Source organism: Acanthochromis polyacanthus, chromosome 9, assembly GCF_021347895.1.
Source record: "Acanthochromis polyacanthus isolate Apoly-LR-REF ecotype Palm Island chromosome 9, KAUST_Apoly_ChrSc, whole genome shotgun sequence".
NCBI lineage: Eukaryota > Metazoa > Chordata > Actinopteri > Pomacentridae > Acanthochromis > Acanthochromis polyacanthus.
Genome location: NC_067121.1, coordinates 18285122 through 18308142, shown reverse-complemented (window position 1 = coordinate 18308142; position 23021 = coordinate 18285122). Strand labels below are relative to the sequence as shown.

At 40.5% G+C, this 23021-nt stretch overlaps 2 long non-coding RNA genes across 2 annotated transcripts in view; one reads left to right on the top strand and one right to left on the bottom strand.

Annotated features, from left to right (window-relative positions):
• LOC127535399 (uncharacterized) overlaps positions 1 to 23021 on the top strand; it is a 261104-nt gene that overhangs the window by 55117 nt on the left and 182966 nt on the right. The window lies entirely within an intron of this gene.
• Positions 9071 to 9714, bottom strand: LOC110961071 (uncharacterized). Its single transcript, XR_002596344.2, has 3 exons — positions 9545 to 9714; positions 9368 to 9454; positions 9071 to 9251 (listed from the first exon to the last, which is right to left on the bottom strand). It is a non-coding gene; the product is annotated as an uncharacterized LOC110961071 (long non-coding RNA).

The window sequence follows — 23021 nt, the reverse complement described above, 5'->3', positions numbered from 1 at the left end:
TGGAGTACATGAATGGTTGGGGTCTCATTTGAAAGCAGACAACCTGAATTTTCACACAGTGCAGTCAGAATTACTCTAGGTGCTACTGGCACAGAGTATTTCATGTTGGCACACACTGAATTAGGATGAATTTTTTTCTCGCCTACATTTTTTCCCTAATAAAACACCTGAAAATCAGTGTGGCAGCACAGTGAGAGCTTGAAAACATGATATTGCAAAAGCCTGGGGTCTTACATAGTTCAGGTCAAAATTTCAGAGCAGTACTACAAGAAATGAGTGTTTCACACATGTATTTGTACTGCTATGCCCCGGCGCTGTCAATTTTGGACACCCTCTGTATACCCTTTGCACAATGGTATATGTTCGTTTTCAGCCCGTTTTCACATTATTTTCACTCCAAAAACTCATAAAGAACTCAAAAAATCACTTCAGATAGGCTTCAGTGTCGATCAGACACACAGATTGAGAGGAACAGAGAGAAGCAGCAGGTGGAGCCCGGAGCAGACGTCTGGGAAATTACATAACCCCGCTAGCAGAGGCGGGATTTATATTTAAGCCATTCAGCAAGCTCATTGGCTACCAGGCCTGTCAATCTAACGTTTCCTCCGACGTGATTTGCTGAGAAGTAAGTCAGTCAGTGATGTAGTCCAAATCTGTCAGACTCGGCCACGGTTGGCTGTTTCGCCGTGGAAGGCGGAACAGAGTCACTTGATTGGTTGAAGTTCGGTTTGAAGCGGAAGTGAAGCCTTCAGTATCCATTTTGAATGCCGAACGAAGGAAATATAAGCATGTTTGATAAACTTATTTACAAAAATGCAGTGAATATGAAACGCACAGCGCCACCACGCGCCGCGTGGCCGCGCACGGAGCCGATCGATTTCTGGATTTTTTTACTTATTTCGAGACATGTTTTGGACAAAGTATTATACTGGATTGTTTTCTCTGGATGGCTAAGCTTGGGTTCTGGCTGGTTTTTGTGGATTATCTTCATTTTTGACCAGGAACGAGCGTCCAAAGAGCGTCCAACTGTAGCTTTCCCAGTCCAGCTGTACACCTTAACGTGATTTGTTGTTTGTTGGACAAATGTGTTTATATTACCCGCTGTGGTAATCACATCTGGAAGTGGTTTATACCGGCGGATTCATGAGAATCTCAGCTTTCTATGTGTGTATAGTATTTGTATAATCGCGTTTGCAGTGTCGTTCTATTTTGAAAAATACTTATGCAGATATCAAAACAGCCCGCCCGCGGGCTGGTGTACGTTAACGGGTTGATCATGGTCATCACATGAAGGGAGACACAGCTGCTATTTGAACCGTGAGGATGCAACTGGTAAGACTGAAAAGGAGGACTTAAATGTTTATTTTGTATAAAGAAATTGATGTTTAATTGAATGAATTTGGCTCACACTCGAGATTAAGTTCAAAGTCAACTTAAATTTAATTAAGAAAATGTGTAAATTTAATTTAAAAGAACACATGATGTTTGGAAATACTAATGTGTGTGTTTTTTGTTTCATATTGAAGGTTATCAACCTATCAACTTTTGTTCCACTTTTAAAACAAAATCAAGAATAAAAGAAAGAAAGAAGACTGAGTCAACCCTTTGTGACCCTCATGGCCAAACAGGCTTTTTTTTTTTTTCAAGTTTAAGCAAAGCTGTGTCGAAACACCCACAGTACTTGACACTAATTATCTCCTTTTGCTGAGGATATGGTATTTTCAAGAAAATTTTAATTGAAAAGAATTCAACCTTCACTTGGGAATGAAAATATTTTACTAATACTGGCATTTAAAGCACCTTAGTATGTGAAATATACAGTTATGCTGTGAAAAGGGAGAATTTGTAGAAGCTGGCTTTGGTTGTATGTAGCAATTGTGAGATGAAGCTTCATGAAGCACTGAAGCTTTACATCCATTTGGTTCACTTCATGGTGCTTAATTTGCTCTACTGTGCCACCAAGTGGACAATAAATGTAAAGCAGGCCGAGTGATGATGCCAGGTCTTAGGTGTGTGAAGCTTTGAATTGAATAAATGAATAAATGGCGCTAATATGGTGTTTGTCTTTATGGTACAATATCGGGGTCAAAAGGGAAAGTAGAAACAAATTGGGGAGATGGTTGTAATGTGAATTTGATTGTGTTACTTGCTTTGTGACTGTGCTTAAGGGACAGCATTTCATTCATTTTCATATAAAAATAACAATTTCTCCACAGTGCTGGGCCTCATGCGGTTTCTTCTTTTGGAGACATTTTTGTCTGCTTTCAAAAATACCCTTTCACAGGGCACAGATGAAGCTGGGGTACACAGAAAAGTAACAGCAAGTTTATACAAGTTAGGATATACATTTTTGTCTTTCCCAGTACTCTAGGGGGTTCGCCGGGCTTCCAATGTTTAGGTCACTCCGGTAGGTTAGGACCTCCACTGTTGTGTCCGCAGCCACATCTTGAGTCCTTGACTATGATGTCCAAACGATGGCACAGTTAGTTTCCTCAGGCAGAAAACGGGCTGTAACTGATTAAATACAAAACCACAAGAATTAGAATGTACTTTGAATTTATCAATTACACTAAGTCAAGGCTGAGAAGCTTTTGATATGTGTGGTTGTGATGATGATGAGTAGGATAAGGAAGACGCGTTGTTTCTTATAACAGCAAATTCAGCAGTGAGCCTTGTCTTAGCAATGGCTGCTCTATTGGGGTTCAAAAAGTCTATGTTTTTAAACCTCGGATGGAGCAGTGTCCCCAGTGACATGACGGTCATCGATTGTAAAGTGTACAGCTAAACTGTCTCCTCAGACTCCCAGCCATTGCTGTGCTTTCTGGAGTTTGGACATTTTCTATTTCTTCCTCCTCCAGTGTGTGATGTAGCACTGCACACTAGAAAAGCACTCTGCCAAGGCTGTTCATTTCTCCATATGGCATTTTCAGAAATGTAGCATTTTATTTACAAATGCAGCATTTTTTTTATTAGTTATTGATGATCAGAAATCACAGTAACACAGAATGTGATCATTTCATATAGATGCACCCACAAAAAAAAAGACCTTGCACAGGTGTGCTCAGCGCAGGGTGTTATGTATGTACAGGTGTTATGTATGTGTATGTTATGTACAGACACCAAATTGTGAGATGTAAATATGGGGTGGCATAGCTCAGTGGGTAGAGTGGCCGTCTTGCAACCAGAGGGTTGCTGGTTCGATCCCCGGCCTGTCGTGCTCATGTTGAGGTGTCCCTGAGAAAGACACTGAAGCCCTAATTGCTCCTGGTGGGTCGTGGTTACCGCTTTGCTTGGCAGCTTCTGCCATCAGTGTGTGAATGTAAAGCGCTTTGGATAAAAACGTTATATAAATACACCCATGTAGCAGATGGCGGTGGGCAGTGGGAATTGATGGGACTTGGAAATACCCCCACAATTTAATCAATTGTTCCTTGCACCATTGTATTTGTAGTAGGATCATCAGCAAGCAGCTGATGTAGCATTCACTTGCAGTCATAGTTACAGTGACCTTGTGCTGCTGTCTCACGATGGCACAGAAATCTTGAACAAATCCATGGATACAGACTATAAGCTACATCACTGCCAAAATCTAATGACATGGTCCTTGTGTCATTTCTGATCTTTCCTGAAAATCTAATCCACACCCCCTGTCAAAAATTTTAGGACACTGTCTCATTCAAATAAAGCAGAACCTGTCCTACAACTTGACAGAGGGTGTATTTCATCATATGGATGTCACGATTCAGTGCTGAACCCGAGCAGAGAACCACACGACCGAGGCAGAGACGGGTTTCAACAGGTTTTATTGATGGAAGGAGTGAGGGAGTACAGGGGGGATGAGGAGCCAGACCCGAGAGGGGTGCGTGGGAAGTGGTCTGGGTAGGGAGATCCAGGGGTCCGGGCTGGAAGGTCTGGGAGTCCAGGCCGGGACGTCCGGTCCAGGAGGTCTGGGGCTCCCGTCCGGGAGGTCCGGTCAGGGAGATCCGGTCAGGGATGCACAGTGGGCCGCTCGGCTTATTTTTTGGAAAAAATGTAATATCTTGGCTAAAAATCATCCCCTGGTAGTGATTGAGGGCTCATTTCAACCGCAATATACTTGGGAATACATCTAAAAAGATATCTTTAAATTATATTAAAAAGTTAAGGCTGCAGGGAGATTTTTCTAGACATAAGTGTAGGGTTCCACCGAGGGAATTTGGTGATTAAACGTAAATTTGAAAGGCGAGACATGATATTGCCTTCAAATGTTTTATTAACTAATTCTATGCAGAGTAAATGACTACTTTACAAAAAACATAACAGTGAAACATGAAGTTATCCTCCATAGGCCTATCATAACACAGGACATAAAGGCTTTTCTCTGAACTTAACCATGTAACCTAATGAATTATTCACAAAGATATTACTTAAATTACATAATGTCACGTGGAGCCTGTCCTCAAACCAAAAACGACCACATTGGTCGTCTGTACACGCCCGTATTACGACCCAGTGTTACGTTTTGACTATGCGACCTCTGGCGGTTGAGTAAATATCGACACTCTGGAGTCGCAGGTGAAACGTCATCATGAACAAACTTTTATCTAACACTATCCCTGTCCCTATCCCTAACCCTAACCTTAACCATAACCCTAAAAACGTGTTGGGAAAGTGAGAAAAAAGCCGTTTTGCGACGGAAAAGCCGTTTCGCGAATTAAATCCCGTAATGCGTTCGTTTTCCCCGTAGGGGCGCAAACGTTCATACGACCGCATAGGTCGTATTCCGGTGCACGGTGCAAACGACCGATGCGGTCGTATGAATTGGAGGACTTGTTGGTTCATTGGGTGTTTATCTCTGTTGGGAAATTTCCTACAGCTAATATTTACTATGAACAGAATACCATCTTTTACTATGATCCATGCAGTACAAGTAAAGATAAGTGCATTTTGGTTCTCTAAACCAAAACTAGTTCTGCAAGCTATTTCACTGCTCTATGTAGTTTTGTTTTAATGAGAAATACAAAAATGTGAATCCTTAAAAGGAAAAATTATGACAAAAAACTGGAAAAATCTACCAAATTTCAAGAATTTTTAATGAGATCTGCCCTAAATTGATGCCTTAAATGACCATTTTCAAAATTTGAAGGCAGTTGTTACACTTAGAGACATCTAGAAGTCTTTTTATACTGCAAAGTATGTGTATATTAGAAGTACTACTTACAATTTCGATACATACAGTACGTGTTAACATCAATCGCCCAAGGTCCACACAGGGGAACTTAGACCTTCTTCAGTAAAATTTGATCTGTGAGAGTTGCCATAAGCCAGATTTTCTGATACTTGTATTTGTCAACACCTGACATCCTATTCTTTCAGAAAATATATACTTTCCCATATCTTGCTTATGGCAAGTGGAAAATATTCTGGGTGGCACATGAAAATAATCTCAGAAAAAAAAAAGTGAAAATTTACTATATTTTTTCAAACTTTGCAGAAATCTTCTAAATTTAAGCAATTAAGAAAATTTGGAGCAGGTAAACCTGAATATTGTTAAAATCTCAGGTAAAAATTATTAATTTCTCAAAAAGAAATGGAATGAAAAGCTCAAATATCAATTTTTGTACTGGCCTAACTTTTTAAAGAATAGACCGTTTGACTTGATTTTTTTGTTGTTGAACTGGATTTTTATTCTACTCTAAGAAAAACAAAAATAAAAGCAATTTGGAGGGGGTCAAATTTTCTAGATTTCCAGGTCCCAGCCCACTGTGGGATGTCCAGCCAGGGGGTCCGGAGGTCAGGTCAGGGAGGTTTGGAGGTCAGGCCTGGGGGGTCCAGTCAGGGAGGTCCGGAGGTCCGGTCTGGGATCACGAGACAGGAAGGGAGCCAAGGCGGGGAACCAGAGAGGGACACGATGCAGGAGGGGTCCAAGGAGGGAAGCCAGAGGGGAACAAGGTACAGGCTGGGGTCCAAGGTGGGGATCAGAGAGGGGGCTCAAGGGTAGTGATGGGACAAATGAACCGAGGCATCGAGGCGTGTCTCGAGTAAAAGTGGGCGTGTCAGATGAAGCTTCGCTTCGAGGCTTGGGTCGCTTCTGAAAAAGTCACGTGACCGATGACAAACGAGGCCTCGGTTTGTGCAGATCACGTGATTGGTTCGTTCAACGTATCGCTGTCCCATAAAAACGTTTCAGATCTCGAGCCACACTGTGGGTGTTGTTGGCGTTTGTGGAGAGAGGAGTGAGAGCGAGTTGTAGTTAGTATTATTCAGTAAGTATTATTAGTTAGTATTATTCGGTGTGAAATAGCAGTAGCTGGAGGAGTAGGAGAAGTGTAGGAAGAGCAGCAGTTTAGATTATTTCCCAACTGCAGTGCTTTGATGTGAGGCATTATATATTTTTTTCTTTTACATTGGTTTATGGGTTGTGTAAAATTATGGGTGTTTGTGTGTCAGTTTTACCATTTGTAAATGTCACTCCTGTATTTGGTGTCTGCACCTTCTGTCACCTTCTTCAGTCACATGGGAACTAGACACTACTTTGACGTGTCTGTAAAGAAGCCACTGGGAGCCACAGTTCTCCAGCAGGGCCTGCAAAGCATGTGTTAGTTTCTGTGTTACCTATTCTGAAAGACGTCATGTGTAAGTGAAATATGTACAAAAGTTTTATTATTAATAAAATGAGCTGTAAACTATACACTGGTGTTGGGTAATGATTAATTCATGTGATGGTGCATATATATATATATTTATATTTATATTGTGGTGACAGTGATTTTACAAGAAAACACTGTAAGAACTTTCAAATTCCTGCCAGTTCCATGTTTGTTGGTTGTATCACAAATACTCTCTCACAGATGGAGCAAGGAAGAAAGAGGAAGCCCTCACCCGTGTGGGAGTATTTTGAGTTGACTACTCATAATAAGGTTTTTATGTGGGAAAACTCATAATATATTGGATACCTGCCATATATTGAACTATCAGTCCTAATATGTATGATTTTATTAAAGGTGAGGTGTTCCAAGGAGCTGGAGAAATATTGTCCAAAAAAAAGAAACCACCTAAATCCCAGCTCTGTGGAATAATCCTCATATTTTTGAATAATATCAAATAAAATGCTGTCCCTACTTTAGTTTTGCAATGATACCACAAGCACAGTCACAAAACAAAAAGAAGCACAAGTACATTTTATTTATGTCGCCCTTATTACAATTAAAAGTATTTAAACACTTTACAGAGATCCAGAACCTGACCTCAATCAAGCAGTCAAACTACAGATCTCAAATCTCTCCCCATTTTTTCCACTTCCCCCCTCTATCTCTGCTGTCAGGAAAAACAGACACTATATTAAGTATATTATATGTTTATTGACATTATCATTTAAACACAATTCAAAGCTTCACATAGCAAAGCCAGCATGTCATTATAGGCACTCTGCCTGTTTTACTTTTATTTGTCCACTTGATAGCGCAGTAGAGCAAATGAAGCACCATGAAGCTTCGACCCATGAGTGAACCAGCTGGATGGAAAGCCTCAGTGCTTCATGAAGCTTCATCTCGCCATCACTACTCAAGGGAGACGGACAGAGCAGGAGGGAATCCGGGCAGCTGGGTCTTCTAGGTGAAGAGAAAAGAGAAGACACGTTAGTTTTGTCTTTCAAAACATGCAGAGAGAACCAGCGTGGCTAGAGAGAAACTGACTGTGAGTCGAGTTTGACAATCTGGCAGGGTGTGGAAGGATCAGCCGGTCTTTATTGCAGTTGGTGTAATCAGTGGTATGAGCAGCAGCTGTCTGGACTCCGGGGAGGCAGCTAATCCCCTGAGTGGAGGCAGCCGTGTGGCTGCACTTCACCCTTTGGAGCGCTGAGCAAAGAAGGAAGCAGGAAAAGGGAGAGAGGAGCAAGAGAGGGAGAGAAAGGGGGGAGACAGATGGGGAAAAAGGGGTTTTTGGGATGCCAGGTAGGATGGGGGGAGAAGGAGGCCCTGACAATGGATGTGATTAGGGCAGGACTTTGATCATACATGTAAAGTTTCAGGCAGATTGGAGCATGTTCAGGGCATTTACACAGCCTTTGAAATTTCATGGCGAAGGATCAAAATTCCAGAGGCCGCCACAGACGTGCCCTTTGACTTTGGAAAAAAGATTTTAATAACTTTGGATCATTAAGGCCTCCTGTATTTACTGGCCGAATTTGAAGTGAATTGGAGTTTCCCCCTAGGAGGAGTTCGCTCTAGAAAAAAATGAAAAATGGGCAAAATCTGACATTCAACACAAAATAGCTCACTTCCTGTTGGGTTTGGAATGTGGCTGTCACTGACTTTTTTGTTCAGTCTGATGTGCTGCATATGTGTACCAAATTTGGTAGATACACCCCCTGTCAAAAGTTGTAGGACAGGTTCTACTTTATTTGAATGAGAAAGTGCCCTAAAACCTTTGACGGGGGTGTAAATCCGTTAATCCAGGTCTGAATAATGTTGCAAACAAACAGACAGACAGACACTGACCGTTACATAACTCTGCCATGTTCCTTGACCGATTGTTATTCTTTGATAATTTCATACTGATGTGATTAGAGTGTTATGTTGTCGGTGTGTAGGAAGACCAAAGCTGCTCTACAGGTTCCCTGAGGTCATAGATGTTGCTTGTTTTATTAATGAGATCCCCTTTTAGCTTTTGCAAGGCAGCAGCTATTCTTCCTGGGGTCTCCATAATTTCATTTGTGACAGCACCAAAATGCAGCATGTACACATAATGCATACAAACCAGAATTGCAGAATACACAAACAATACATGCAAGAACACACATATACAATGCAAATGGCATACATCTACACAACTCATGCTGAACCAAAACAGCATGCAACACACGATACTCCCACATAGAATCATCATAAAAACAGATTTTGTTCTTCTTCAAAGATGCCATGACCCAACAATAATAATGAGTAAAGAATTATTGGCACAATGTTACTTTTTGAAATATGGAAGATTTTGCAGGATTCAGTCAAAAGACAGAAAGCCCTTTTTGTTTTGGTTACCATCCAGAGCTATGAAGTGTTAAAAAAGGTGTTAAAAAGAAAGAAAGAAAAAGACAATATCTGATTTGAACTCTTTTATTTCTCATTAAAAGCATTTGCATTATTTTGTAAGCATTACAATTATCTTCATTCATTTGCTATCTTCTACATCTGATGGCACTTCCTGCAGAGCTTGACTGTAGATGTCTATATTCGGAGTGGCTTAAACTGGTCTAAAGATAGTTTAGGTAGTTCCACTTTCTGTAAGTAGGAGAGAGATAATCAGTCAAATGTCATCCAAGTCAAAATTTACACTGTGATTGTTTTGTTGTCGTACTGTCGAAACAATGAACAAACTCCAAGTAAATTATGCTTACTCCTGTCAAAGTGCATCTTCCTCGTCTCTTCCCGCAGAATACCCAGGGTGGAAATCGGTGCCGAGTCTGTCTTCTTCGTTTCATTTGCTAAAAGATAATCAATATATGTGAAAGATTAATGCACACAGACAAAACTTTCCGCTACTCAACATGCCAAAACAACACAATCAAAGCTACCTGCAGACTTCTCATCAGATCAACAGGCTGGAGTTGATGCTGATCATCTCTCAGCAGAGCAGCTGCATCGGCAGAAGTGAAGGCTGTGGTGAGCAGGACGACCTGCAGACACAACAGGACCAGCAGCAAACCTTTGTCCATGGCTGATCGACTGAAGAGTGTGAAAGCAACAGGTCTTTATATAATCACTGCCAACTAACCGCTTCACGTGAACAATGAGGAAGTAAGAAAAGTGAGCCAACACTTTACTTCATCAAGACGTCAGAGAGAAATTACATGATTTCATCACAATACATGTCTGCTGCTGTATTGTTTTTAGAAGTGAAAACTGTTTACTGTCCCCTCTCTCAAATACAATATGGAAACATGGAATAACACATAAATACAGAATACACTGAATGTCCACTTTATCAGGTTCAACTGCTCATTAATCATCCAATCACATGGCAGAAACTCAGTGCATTTAGGCCTATAGACATGATCCAGGCGATCTGCTGAAGTTCAAACTGAGCATCAGAATGGGGAAGAAAGAAGATTTAGGTGACTTTCAACATGGCATGGTTGTTGGTACCAGATGGGTATGATTTCTTTCTTGAGCAAAAGAAAATTTCATGCACACGCATGCATGCATGCACATGCATGTACTACAACTTACTGGAAAATAACCAGCATCATTATGTTGTAACTGGTGGCCCAACTCTCCCCATCAAACCACAATAATGTCTGTACCCAATATAAGACTACAATCACTACCAAGTTAGTCGAGAGCTCACCGAATGCCTGGCTAACAGTCTTTATGCTAAGCGAACCAGGTCATAGCTGTAGTTAGTGTGATGTAATGGGCCAGTTGACAGCACGCTACATCATAATGACATTGGTTATTCTCCAGTAAGATAGAGTGATGCAGGAGTTTTGGAGGTTCTAGTGGGCTGTAGGCTTAAATACAGCATGCTAAGTGTCTGCTGTCTTTATGCTAAACTAAGCTAACCTGGTTGTGACTGAGGTCTTATTTTGGGCCCAGACATTATGGTAACATGGGGCGAAACTCTATCAAACCACACTACTATAGTCATGACCAGGTTAACTTAGCATAAAGCGAGTTAGCAGACAGTTAGCCAGGCATTCGGTGAGCTCATGACTGCCACGGTCATGACTGTTGTCTTATATTGGGTACAGACATTAATGTGGTTTGACGGGGAGAGTTGGGCCACATGTTACAACATAATGGCGCTGGTTATTTTCCAGTAAGTTGTGGTGAAGAAAGTACCTGTGTGTGTGTGTGTGTGTGTGTGTGTGTGTGTGTGTGTGTGTGTGTGTGTGTGTGTATAAGAACCAGACGTGTGTGTGTGTGTGTGTGTGTGTGTGTGTGTGTGTGTGTGTGTGTGTGTGTGTGTGTGTGTGTGCGTGTGCGTGTAACATTTTCCTTTGTTCAAGAAAAAATCTTACTCCTCAGAGATTTTGGTCCATATATTTTGGTCATCATGCAGTTGCTGTAGATTTGTCGACTACACATCCATGATGCCAATCTCCCGTTCCACCACATCCCAAAGGTGCTTATTGGATTGAGATTTGGTGACTGTGGAGGTCACTGGAGTACAGTGAAAACACTGTCATGTTCAAGAAACCAGTTTGAGTTGATTTGAGCTTTGTGTCATGGTCTCATTGTCCTGCAGGAGGTAGCAATCAAAAGAAAGTCCACTGTGGTCATAAAGTGTTAGTCATGGTTAGCAACAATACTCAGGTAGGCTGTGGCATTTAAATGAAGCTCAATTGGTACTAAGGGGCCCAAAGTGTGCCAAGAAAATATCCCCCACACCATTACATCACCACCGCCAGAGTTAACTGTTGATACAGTGTGGATCCATGCTTTCATGATGGTTACGTCAAATTCTGACCATCTGAATGTCGCAACTAAATTTGAGACTCTAGCTGAGTTGGATTCAAGTCCAGACTTTGACAGATCTGGCACACAGCTCTGGATCGCAGCCAAAATCTACCATCAAAACTCTGATAAATACCACATACATGTTTCCAAGCTGCACATTCGGTGCAATATTCTGTACAACATAAATAAACTCATATCTACATTTAGGACACATTAGCTAAACAGATTCATATGTCCTTTTGGCCCTAAGTCTAGCATTTTAATGTTATTAGAAAGGACATCCCAGTACATATCTGTCTATCTGTCCAGTTATCTCCAGGTGAAACATGCTGCAGCCCTGCAGTAGTTTTGGAGGTTCTTGTGGGCTGCAGGCTCAAGTACAGCAGGCTAACCTTCTGAAGTCTTTATGCTAAGCTCAGCTAACCTGGTCATGACTGTTGTCTTATATTGGGTACAGACATTAATGTGGTTTGATGGGTAGAGTTGGGCCACATGTTACAACATAATGACGCTGGTTATTTTCCTGTAAGCTGTGGTGAAGTAAGTACCTGTGTGTGTGTGTGTGTGTGTGTGTGTGTGTGTGTGTGTGTGTGTGTGTGTGTGTGTGTGTGTGTGTGTGTGTGTGTGCTCAGGTGCTGGCTATACTTGTGGGGACCAAATGTCCCCACAACTGTAGGAAAACCGAAAACAATGTCACTTGTGGGGACCTCATTTCGGTTCCCACAGGTTTAAACAGTGTTTTCTTGGCCATGTTGTTGTTACTGAAAAAAGTAAAAGTGCAAAAACGTTTCTTTAGGGTTAGCCATTGTTTTGGTCTGGGTTAAGGTTAGGGTAAGGGTAAGGGTTAGGGGTTAGGTATGAATGGGAGTCAATGGTATGTCCCCACGGGGATATAAGAACCAGACGTGTGAGTGTGTGTGTGTATGTGTGTGTGTGTGTGTGTGTGTGTGTGTGTGTATACATACATGAACTGAAATAAAGTGAACTAAAGTGAATTAAAAGTGAGATGATGACTTTACTTTGCTGAGAGCAAAGTGTCTCACATTTTATGTTAAATTTATTTTCAAATACTGTGAAAGTTGTGTGATTATCAGCTTTACTAATAGACTGTAAGCAGGTGTGTGTCACTTCTATAGGACAGTACTGATTTGTGGTAGAGGCAATAAAGCTGTTCTGGAGTTAGAAACCTGTAAGTCAGTACTCTGGTGACTGACATTTTGGCAGCAATAACAAGGAATCCCTGCTAATATGTTAATTCAGTCACTCTCTGTTGTATTGTTTGTAATTCTGTGTACTTTTGCAGATTCAGTTTGTTGTTTTATCTGTTTGTTTCTCATTTAAATCAGTTTCATTAATGTTTGTTAAAATACAATTTACTGTTAACAGCCTCCAGTTCACAGTGCAGTTTTCTGCAACATGTACTCAAGTTTCACAGTATCACCAAACATAAAGCCAACATTCATTTGTGAGAAGTAGATGCAAAACATAAACTAAAAACAGCACCTAGATCAAATGAAACAATTCTGTTTTCAAAGTCACTCATGCTGTTTTTTTCTGCTGGCTATGCAAGGGCAAGTTCAACATATGAGTAAGAATAAGCGATCTTCTCATATGAAGCTGGTTATTAACTCTGTACGTTAACCAGGGTTTCCAAAGGGAACATGTCCAAATAAAAAGCACAAGAAGACCAGGCACAGTGATTGACTGCTGAAAAGGAAACAAACCCTCAGACAAACAGTGTCACTAGACCTGTACTATCAAACAATAGTTGGTGGAACTAAGGAATTTCAAGCTTAACTCCAGGTTTTCTGTAATATAATGGTGGTTCACTTCTTAACAGCAACATCACCATGGCAACTGATGCTAAATTCAAAACCTGGTTTTGTTCCAGATAACAGATCAACATGTATTAAGACATCACCTACAGAATTAGAAAGGCACTCAGAGAGCATAGTACTCCACCAAGATTGTTCATTTCACCATATGGCATTGTCAGACATGCAGCGTTTGTTTAATAGTTATTCTTGATCAGAAACCATGGCAGTATAGAATGTGGCCATTTAATGTACATTACCAGCCAGAAGTTTGGACACACTGGGCCTGTTTCACGAAACAGGTTCACTGAAAACTCTGAGTTTCTTAACCCTGAAATTAGGGAAACTCAAAGTTTTTCGTTTCACGAAGCGAGGTAACTTAACTCTGAGACAGAGGGGTAACTCGAGCCTGTTTCACAAAGAGGGGTAACTTAAACTCTCGGTCAGTTACCGCAGTAACAGACTCTATGAGTTGAACCTGGTCGGCAGCAGGTTTATCTGCGAAAACCTCGAGTTTCTCTCCGTCTCCGCCCTCTTTCAGCCACAGACGCTGTTTCATTTCCTCATTCAGTCAGTCAGTAAGCGAGCGAGTTTTGGAGAAAAACATCTTTTGTTAACGATCCAGTGGATAAAGGAGCAGCATTACTGCACAGATAATTAAATATTCGTCGGTAGATTGTTATCAGACCGCGCATAAATGTTCTCGCATTTCCGGACAATTATCGGTTTGAGCGGTACCATTTCATAATCGTTTCAAGTCCATAATCTACATAAACAACCTAATCCGTCCTTACATTTACATGACCAGCCGCAGTCATGCTCTCACATCCAGCAGATATTGTGTGTTGCGCTGCGGTTCTTTGCAAATGAAAGTTTTTATATGATGTCGGAGATGCAGAACACTACAGTAAGACAACTGTATGCAGGACAGTCAGAAAAGTTTTCCTGGTCCTGAAACGACTTTTACTCATCATTGTGGACATAAACCTGTCAGAACATCAAGAGGAATTCTACGGGATTACAGGTGAATGATGTAGAGATCTGTTCAATTCATTTTAAATCATATTCTATTAATAACATTGTGCTGCAGCCTCAGACTGGGATTAGTCATTTTAATTTCTTTTAGGATTTCCCAGTGTGATTGGCTGCATAGATGCACATACTTCCCCATCACAGTTCCCTCACATCATGAACAGGAAGTCCATTCACAGCATAAATGTGCAGGTAGGCTACAGGTAGACTGACTACTGTTTCTAAATGTTAAAGACTGCATCATAGTTCAACATCTGTCATTCTCTGCACTGTCCAGATCATATGTGATGCTGCATTCATCATTTCTAATGTGGAGGCCACGTGGTCTGGGTCTGTTCATGACTCCAGGATTTATGGAGAGTCTAACCTGAGCAACAGACTGCAGCATGGTCAGCAGCCTAAAGATTTTCACAATAGAATTCTCTTGTCTCCCTCCTTTAATATATTCTGATGTATCCACTATACATTACAGGAGAGTTTGATGGCCTTCTGCTGGGTGACAGGGGTTACCATGCCAACCCAGGCTGATGACCTCATACCCTGACCCTGAACCAGACCCCCAACAGAACTTCAACCGGACTCACTGCAGGACCAGAGCCCGGGTGGAGATGACCATAGGCCTGCTGAAAGCCCGTTTCCAGAGCCTACGTCTCCTCAGGGTGACCCCTGAGAGGGCCTGTGATATTACTGTGGCATGTGTTGTTCTTCATAATATTACTATTAGAGGAGAGCAACACCCTGCCCTACAAACTGAAGACCCAGATGATGACCCCATCCACCTGCAGCTATCCAGGACAGCAGAGCAGTCAGAGACACCGTATGCCATAATCACTTTAGAGTTTAAGTCACCATCATCACCACCACAGCAAATAAAGGCATGATACACATTTCATTTGGTCTTCTTTATTTCCTACAAATAAAGAGATAGTTCAGTTCATGTTCCAGTAGTTAACATAATTCACCTGTGACCATCACCACCTCTAACTTGTGCTCCAGTCTTTCAATTTCCAGATCTGCCCTCCTAATCTGTTTTTTTGGATTTTTCTCAGCAAATGCAGTTTGTAAATCTGTTTTACTGATAACTGGGAATACATAGAGGACATTAAATTATACAGTTGCACATGAATTCCACAGAATGAAGCTCTGGTGTTTCCTGAACATCCATCTCACTGTGTCAGTCTGTGCAGTGGAAGATGAGGAACCATCCTGCTGCTGTCCAGCCATACTCTAAGGATGAGAATGTGCAATACTTCAGTGTAGGCTAAATGTCACACTCTATATTCCACCTAAAATCTGAATGAGAAGAGAACTATCAGTAACATACCTTTGTATAAAACTTAAACTACCATTTGGATAAATCTTTGGAGTATTGCCTACTTACAGTTACAAGGTCTTTTGTGGTGTGAAGGGGCCAAAAGACAAAAAAGAGAACTAAATAATCATATATATATATATATATATACATATATATATATATATATATATATATATATATATATATATGCATCCATGACCTTTTATACCACCGTTTTACAGGCATCTGCTTTCTTTCTGTTGGCTGAGCAGAAGTCTGTGTTAGTTTTAATGAAGTTGTTGTTTTTAAATAAAAATTAATAAAATGTTATCCCTAATATAAGCATACAGTCACAAAGCAAGTAACGCAATCAGTTTCACATTACAACCATCTCCCCAATTAATTTCCACTTTCCCTTTTTATCCCAATATTGTATCATAAAGACAAACACCATATTAACATCATTTATTCATTTATTCAATTCAAAGCTGAACACACCAAAGCCCTGGTGCCATTATTATCACTCTGCCAGCTTTACATTTATTGTCCACTTGATGGCACAATAGAGCAAATGAAGCACCATGAAGTGAACCAATTGGATGGAAAGCTTCAGTGCTTCATGAAGCTTCATCTCACAATTGCTACATACAGCCACAGTCAGCTTCTACAAATTCTCCCTTTTCACTGCAGAATTGTATATTTTATATACTGAGGTGCTTTAAATGCCAGTATTAGTAAAATATTTTCACACTCAAGTGGGGTTTGAATTTGTTTCAGTTCAAATTCTCTTGAAAGGTTAAGAACAGCTACATTGGAGCATTTAACATCAAACAGGGCCAGAAAATACAATTAACCAAATATATCCACAACAAAAGGAGTTAATTAGTATAAAATTTAATGTTCACATGTTCATATATTCTGAGTTTGACAATCAAGACATGACAAACATGAGACAAAATCCAAATACACTTAAAAAAGCACAGTTGGTATTTTCATTCTCACTGAATTGTCTGCTGACCAGAAATGATCAAGCAATGTCCATTTTAGAAAGTCATCCTAATTCTACCATGTTTGCATTTACTCTGAAAATGGTTTACCATTTGAAAATGTTGCCTTTAAATTTGCCCAATGCACCTTCGAACTTGAAACTAATAATTAAAGATTTTTTTGTGTGAAAGTGACAACTGAAATTTATTTATATACATTTGCGACTCATTGGTACAGCTGAATTTGCAGTGCCCATATTGACTCCTGTCCATCAAGGTGTTGACTTCACTTTCAAATTCCAAATCAAAATTTGTTCAAGCATTTGTGGGGTGTGTATGATTCTACGGAGGCACTACTTTGTAACTATCAGGATTTGTAGGATTGGCTGCCAACATCTTCATCAGGTAAACCGTGGTATCCATTGATACAAAAATCCGCATCGTTGTAGGATTTGCAAACACAGCAACTTGTGTTTTGCAGTGAGTATAAGTAATGCAAAAACCAATCAACTAAGTAAAGAGAAACAACTGTCCATCATTACTTTAAGAACTGAAGATCAATCAATCTGGAAAATTGCATAGTTTTTGAATGTATCACCAAGTGCAGTCACAAAAACCATCAAGCGCTACGATGAATCCGGCTAACATGAAGACCATCCCAGGAAAGGAAGACCAACAGTCACCTCTGCTGCTGAGGATAAGTTCATCTGACTTACCAGCCTCAGCAATGGCAAGTTAACAACACCTCAGATTAGAGCCCAGATAAATGCCACACAGAGTTCTAGTAGCAGACACATCTCGACATCCACTGTTCAAAGGAGACTGCACCAATCAGGCCTTTATAGTCAAATAGTTGCTAAGAAACCACTACTAAGGAAAAGCAACAAGCAGAATAGATTTCTTTGAGCCAAAAAACACAAAGTATGGACATTAAACCTGAGGAAATCTGTGCTTTGGTCTGATGAGTCCAAATGTGTGATGTTTGGTTCCACCTGTCATGTCTTTGTGCGACGCAGAAAAGGTGAATGGATGGTTACTACCTGCATGGTTCCCACCGTGAAGCACGGAGTTGGGGATTTATTCAAAATTGAAGACACGCTGAACCAGCATGGCTACCACAGTATCCTGCAACAACATGCCATCCCATCCGGATGTTTATTTTTCAACAGGACAATGACCCCAAACCCACCTCCAGACTGTGCAAGGGCTATTTGACCAAGAAGGAGAGTGAGGGAGCGCTGCATCAGATGACTTGGTCTCCACAGTCACCTGACCTAAATCCATTTGATTTGATTTGTGATGAAATGGACCGCAGAGTGAATGCAAAAGGGCCAGCAAGTGCTCAGCATCTCTGGGAACTCCTTCAAGACCATTGGAAAACCATCTCAGGTGACACCTCATGAAGCTCATCCAGAGAATGCCAAGAGTGTGCAAAGCAGTAATCAAAGCAACAGGTGGCTATGTTGAAGAATAAAAATACAAAACATGTTTTCACTTATTATACACTTTTTCGTTTATTAAATAATTCCGTTGGTGTTCATTCATTGTTTTGATGCCTTCAATGAAAATCTGCAATGTAAATAGTCATGAAAATAAAGAAAAAAACATGAGAAGATGTGCCCAAATTTTTGACTGGCAGTGTACATTACAAATTTTAGATGTTTTTCTGAGTTTTGAACCACATGTTTGGTAAGACGAGGTCAGCGGCATGCATCCTGAATCTGTGTTTTCACATGTAACCACACGATGGCAGTAGTACAACAAGTATTAAATAACTCTGGTCTGCCTCAGGACTCCACCGTCCTGCAGAGGGCTGAGTGCTTCACGGAAGCTAGATATAATTGAAGCACATCTCATATGTGTTTGGAGTGCATGGGTTAGACAAACAACAAGGAATTCAAACACACATTAAGCTCCGTATTTGTCCAAATACAAAATGAATTATGTACAAAATGTTGCCTATATTTTAAAAGAAAGGTCTTTAATTGGCTATTGAAGGAATTATGGCAATGTTATAACAAATAGTTATTATAACATTAAAAAACCTGAAGATTTACAGATATATTTTTTGTTAATATATGCATTGCATTATACAACTGGTGTTGAATAATGCAATATATATATACTAACAAAAAAGATATGTACTGCATTATACAACTGGGGTTGCTGTTATTTAGCCTCATTGTTATAAATTACGTGGACAAAACAATACAAACACTTATCTGTGCATCCTGAATTCAACAGCACTACAAACTGACAATCTTCCTAAATAACCACACAATTGGACCAACACTACTCTAAAATGAATTCTACAAAAATTGAAAATGAAGGAGGATTTATTGCACGACTGTTGTGTTAGGTTTGACTAGGCCCCATTGTAAATTAAAAACTGAGTTTATAGATGCAATGAACTGTTTATTGTCCTCTCCACAGTACTACAACAGGCAGGGTAGTGTGTGTTCAGCAAAAAATGACTGCTTCCTGATCCACATGTGCAGGGAAAACTGCCAAATGACATCACAGGGGCTTCAGCAGCAGTGGTCAAACCAAACTGCTGTCCAGTGTTCCACCCACACTCTAGGTGGCCGACTTTTAGATCATGGGTTAAGGTCCTACAAGGCTGTCAAGAAGACCCTGATTAATGAGAGACAGAAGTTAGCCCACATCGTTGGGTCCAAGCACACAAGAACTGGACAAACAGGAATTGAAAGAAGATTTTGTGGTCAGATGAGTCCAGCTTCCAGCTTTATCTTCCTCCTGCTAATGTGAGGGTACACAGAAGGCCAGGTGAGGTATTATCTCCAGCATGTACAGTATCGACTGTCAAGCATGGTGGAGGCAGTATCATGGTTTGGGATGCATGAGTGCTGCTGGTGTTTGTCATCTCAGTGTCTGTGATGACACATTCAACTCTGCCAAGTACTGTGCCATTCTTTAAACCCACTTGCTCCCTTCTGCATGTGCACTGTTCTGTCAAGATCAAAACTGGATGTTTCAGTAGGATAATACCCCTTGTCCCACATCCAGGGCCAGTAGAACTTGGCTGCAGGAGCACAGTATCCAGGTCTTAAAGTGGCCAGCTTAATCCACGGACATGAGCCCCATTGAAAATCTGTGGTGGATTATCAAAAGATCTGTTTCAAAGTGCAAACCAAAGAATTTAGAAGAATTAAAAGCAGTAATTCAAGAAGAATGGGACAAGATTACCCCTCAACAGTGTGAAAGGCTCGTGGGGAACATGCCAGCCAGGATTAGAGCTCTACTGTGTGCTAATGGCAGGTCTATTATATATTAATTTAATGATGTGATGGTTTATTTATTTTTTGTTCAGTACTGAACACATTCTCTGACACAAAGTTGAGAACTGACATATTGAAACTCTCAAGATTTCAGTCTTGTTAGTTTTTCTAGTAAACAATAAACAATAAAATTTAATTTGTTTGTGTTTGTCTAATGCAGCCACACTTTTTGAAACACAAAAAATCTTTTTCCACAAATATTTCATTATAATATTTGAGATTGTGTAAAGTTTTAAGGGTGTCTGAAAACGTTTTTCTACTATTCTATTTAATGACTTTATAATACTTTAAACTACCTTTAGTGTTCCCAACACCTGTAAACAGACCTTGATGTTGATAAAGTTCAATTCCATCATTAGTTGGTATCCTGACCACTGTTTCCAAAGTCACAATGAGTTCTTTGTACCATCGCCGATTTTGAACTTTCTAGTACCCCTACAAAATCTCAAAGGCATAAAATATGGTTTAAAAAAAATCATTATTCTTTCCTCAGAACTTGACCTTATCTTGCTGCTTCACCAGACACATACTTCAGCTGAGATCTTTCTGCATAGGAGAATCACTGATAATCTCCTTCAATCCGCCCTGCAGACATCAACAGCCTCCGGGCAGCGCGGACTCTCTCCATTCTCCTCACATATTAGCCCGGCTCTTAATCTGGAGCCTTAATGCCCAAATCAATTAGAGCCAGCAGCAGAGCAGACAATTACCCAGCCCACACTGACCCCAGTCCCCTGACCCAGCCAGCCCCCTCAAGGACTTTTGAGGATTGTGGGATACATTTCAGTGGTATTTTTGCAAGTTATCATCTAGGTGAATGGGAATCAGAGTGGTGTTTTGGTCTCTTTTTGGGGATTAAGTCCATTTTAGAAGCTGAGGAGGCAACAGCATCCAACAGCTACTGTCCTTGAGCAAGGCAATGAACGTGAAGTGAAACAGAAAAGCTGGTTAGTGTTTAGAGGTTAAACAAAGCCAAAATGCTGTCACAACACTTCAGTGTCACAGAATCACTCATCCATTAGTCAACACATTTTAGGCAGAGATTCATGTCACAGCAGCTGATTTCAGTGCATCAACAATCAATTTTCTCTTAAACACTGTGTAGGTGTGGAGATAGAGCACAGGCCATCATTTAACATTATTCCATTTAGCCACTTTGTCAGCTCATCATCTACAATTCTTTATTCAAAAAGTTAGATACACTGATAAATTCACATGCTCCTCATGCACTGACTAAGTAAACTTATGTTATTTATGCTGTATGTTTTCTACTCTGCAATGTACAGTAGCTCCATACAAGTTCTTCAGTGGAAATGACCATATAGGAGGTGAGAGTCACCCAATGACGGCCGCTTCAAAACGTTCTCAGCCTCACCAAAACTTCCAAGGAGACTACCGAAAATTTTACATTAAATTTTTGTAGCATTTTTTACAACTTCAGTGCACTTGTTCCACTGATGTTCATGCTTCACTATCCCTTCACAGAAGAAGGTCACAGCTTAAGCCTCCAGATACTCCTCAACAGCATGGACGACTTCATCAACACTCTGAACATCCCATGTATTTGGGATTTCAGTTTTGGAAACCGAAGTCAGACAGTGCAGTCCAGGTGAGAAAGGTGCTACCGCTTCGGCCACCTGTGCTGCGTGGGTGTATTGTCCTGCAGCAACAGCAGCCAACTTGAAGCTTTTCTCTTCTTTTTTTCACTGATTTCTTGAGATTTTGTGGACAGCGACATATGACTTTATAGTATACAGTCTTGCCCTAAAATAAGAGTTATGCCCAGGTGAGGCAGAGGACTTTTTGAAATACCCTTGCATGATATGAAATAGTCTTAGATAATACTGTTTGTAGAAGATATGCCACAGGTAAACTGTACAAAGTCACGGTTAAAAAACAATGCTTGCAGTAATACAGTGCAAGTTTAGGAAGGTTTAGGCACAATAACCATCTTGGTTAGGTTGAGGAAAGGATTGGGGTTTCATTTAAAATTAGTATGTTTAAGGTAATCAAAGACCTGCAGTTAAAAAAGAATAATGTGGACTATCTGCACTGTTGACATGAAATGAAATTCAGCAGGAATCTTTGGATTTGTTGGGTTTTTCTTTATGATGCTGTACGATCCTCACCCTCCTAAATGAAACGCCTCAAAATATGAATTATGATATAAATGCAATTGAATTTGATTGAATTGAACTTGCCTTGAAATCTGCAGCTGTCTCCCATGTAGAAGTCAATTCAAAACCAGCTTTGTGTCTCTATAACTGCATCACCTGACATCCTCCTTTGCCTCCATGACAATTACTACTGCCACTAAACGTTGCTGTTCCCACACAACTGCCAGAGGTTGTTTAGCATTAACCTACGTACAAACAAACTATATGCTTGTTGTTGTACAGAGTGTCCCTAAAGTCTAGACACATAGGAAGTCTCATTAACTATATATTTTTTTGCCTCTGTAGAGTAAAGATGGCTTTGCTGATGGAAGAAAGAAATTAACCTGTACTTCTGAGTGGACATGAAGGATGGACATATCGAGGGATAGGGTTGGCACGCAGGGTAGGGGCTAGCATGAATTTTAGCCATGACCAATTCTTTAGTTTCTGCTGATACATTGGTTCGTCCAGAACGGGGTTTGTCCATGACACTGCCCATTTCTTTCAGCTTTTTAATCACCTTCGCCACTGTGGAAAAGCCAAGTGGAATTCTCCTTGATGTGTATTAAACTCATCTGCTATCTTTCCATATGTCCATCCTTCACGTCCACTAGGAAGTATCAGTTCAACTGTTTCTTCTTTCAACGAAGCCATATTTAATCTGTGGAAGCAAAAAATATATAGTTAATGAGATTCCCTATGTGTCCAGACTTTAGGGACATCCTGTATGGGCGGACAGCCTGAAATTGGAACACTTCTTGGGTTTACACTGTTTATACCAAAACTAAGCATTAAAACCGTTATGAAAGCAGAATGCTGTCTGTCTACAATTCTACAATTCTACAATTTCATTTAGCAGACGCTTTTGTCCAAAGCGACGTACAACACAAGCAAGAATTCAGACATAAGGAAAAACCTGTAGTAAGAGCAAAAAGTGCTTCAAGTGCGATTGGTCAAAGCTGTTGCCATCAAGTTGCAGAAGAAATTGCCAACCCCCCCCCCCCCCCCCCC